We start from the raw sequence: 2,403 nt of genomic DNA on the forward strand, positions 1-2,403 counted from the left end.
TCAATAATTAATTTAATTTATGTGGCAGCTAAACACAATATCAACTGTGTTTCGATTTTGTTCACTTCAACCATAGGGTGTGACCCTATAAGCTCTTATTACGTTAGTAGTAATATTAGAACATTTCTAATATTACAAAAAGTTGAGTGTGTAACATCCCTAACCAACCTAGAAATTATAATCGGATTATGAAGGTCATATTAGCCACCGAATAGCCTGGTAAAATGATTCAATTCTCATAAATTTATATCTAAATCATTTTATTATATTTTTCAAAAATTCGATAGTGGGCTTCTTTTATTTTGTAAAACATTTATTTTTGCCAAGTTTAATGAAATACCGATTAAAAACTTTCTTATTAATTTTACAAACATATCCAATCAGTAAATTATTATTCAAAGTTTTCGAAAACCTGTTTTGCAATGGAAAATCTCACGTGTTTAATTTGCTACCAAATCCATAAATTCATAATTTAATCTTGATTAGTTATTAAAATCAATCCTATTGTTTAACGTTCATGTATGAAAATACAAAAAATATCTCAAAATCTAAACCCATGCCACAATTCGTAAAATTAGTTATTTCAAACCAAATAAAGAAAAATATAAAATTAAACAGGTTATTTAATAAAATTCGAGACGAATCCTCCAAATGCTGAGTCTGAAGCTTAAGCTTGCGGATTACCTCAAAGATGTTAAATTAATGGGATGAGCTTAAAAAAGTCCAGTGTGAGTCTTAATCAAAGGTAAAGAAACCCGTCACAAAATTAGCACAAAAGCTAACATATCGGTAATTACAGTAGTACACAAAATTCACAGAATCATGGTGCTTCCAACAATTATGCATATGCATGCTCGAGAATGACAATGTAATAAGGCCTACCTATCCATCTGCTACACACCACACATTCCCCACAACTCGTCTACCGAATCACCAAAATAATTTAGGAGCACTAGCTCAGTGTGGGTAAACCACCAATAACGATTTACAGTCAAGCTGCCAATAATGTGGATGAACCACAGAAATGCAATAAACAGCCAATATAAGTGTAGACGAGCTATTAGAAATAGCGATAAGTTGCAGGTAAGCTGCTAGAAAACAGTGTCACAGTTTTTAGCATGTTTTTCCACGCGTCAATGATCAATATCCATTATACAGTAAACATTACAAAGTATACCACAACTTACATAAACAATCAGAATTATGACACATACTCGTACAATGCATACATCCCATACACAATCAAACAATCCTCAAACTGTACCTCTTATATACGACTTACCTATTTGAGTACGTACCTTATTTGGCACACCATTTATTTGATTTTCGGCCATTCGGCCATGCCACAAACAACAAACATAATTTTACCAATTTTCATCATATAACATCAATTTATAACTGTTAACACAAAGGTAAGACTCACACACGCAGACACCATTCACTTAGATTAAATCCCACACCTTAGTTTCAGAAATTGTAGAACTACCAATCCGCACCTTCGCTTCTAAGCCTCAGATGAGCCTAGATCCAAAAATAACACTTAAAATCAGTAACTAAAAATTAATCTAAGGCGAGCATTCAACCAAAACAACAACCATTAACAGAATCAAATCGACACAAGATCTTGCTTAAATCCGCACTCACGCTATCATCGTTACTAGATCTGAGATAACGATTAGACAAGACTAGATGCACTATCAATTGGCAAGATTAGGGGTTGTTTTATCAGTGGAAAAATCAAAGAAATCACTGCTATAAGGGGTGGCAAATGAAGAGAAAACAACAGTCCAAATCAATGGCGTTCCAAGGGTGGTAACACCACAAACGGTGGTAGAAAAGGGGCTGACTTGGGCGACACAAAGGGAGATCTTTGGGCAGAAAATGGGACAATTTTTAGGGCTATAAACAGAAATAGCAGCAAACATCGACAAACAAAAGGAAAGATAAGAGTAGGAAAAGAAAACTAACCAGTATCACCACAAGTGAGGGAAAGGGGGCGGCAATAGACAACAAAGGGGGCTGATTTGGGTGGCATAAAGGAGAGTTTTAGGGCAGTAAAGAGGTTGATTTAGAGATTAAAAAAAGGGTAATGTGGCTGGAAGTAAAATTAAAATTTTGTAAGGTAAAAGATTTGAACTCGGTCTCTAAGCCAATTAGATTATCTACTTATTTATCCTTAACCATTAAGCTAATAGATCATTCTTGTAATAATTTTACAAACCTATAAATAAAAGTCAAAAAGTGACCATCTCTTGGTCCACTATTCCAATTTTTTTCTAGCCCGATTTTCGAGATGTGATAGTGATATCTAGCAATGCATCATTGCTACCCTAGTTACAAGAAGTATTGATTTGACATAATCTTTTTGTAATAAAATTTTCATGTATTATATCCTTTTATCAT

The 2,403-nt window shown here is 33.7% G+C and overlaps 1 long non-coding RNA gene across 1 annotated transcript; it reads right to left on the reverse strand.

Annotated features, from left to right (window-relative positions):
- Positions 1 to 1,121: 1,121 nt before the first annotated feature.
- Positions 1,122 to 2,198, reverse strand: LOC121227016 (uncharacterized). The gene is made up of 2 exons (XR_005924700.1): positions 1,969 to 2,198; positions 1,122 to 1,521 (listed from the first exon to the last, which is right to left on the reverse strand). It is a non-coding gene; the product is annotated as an uncharacterized lncRNA (long non-coding RNA).
- Positions 2,199 to 2,403: the final 205 nt, after the last annotated feature.

This window comes from Gossypium hirsutum, unplaced genomic scaffold (genome assembly GCF_007990345.1).
Source record: "Gossypium hirsutum isolate 1008001.06 unplaced genomic scaffold, Gossypium_hirsutum_v2.1 scaffold_719, whole genome shotgun sequence".
Classification (NCBI taxonomy): domain Eukaryota; kingdom Viridiplantae; phylum Streptophyta; class Magnoliopsida; order Malvales; family Malvaceae; genus Gossypium; species Gossypium hirsutum.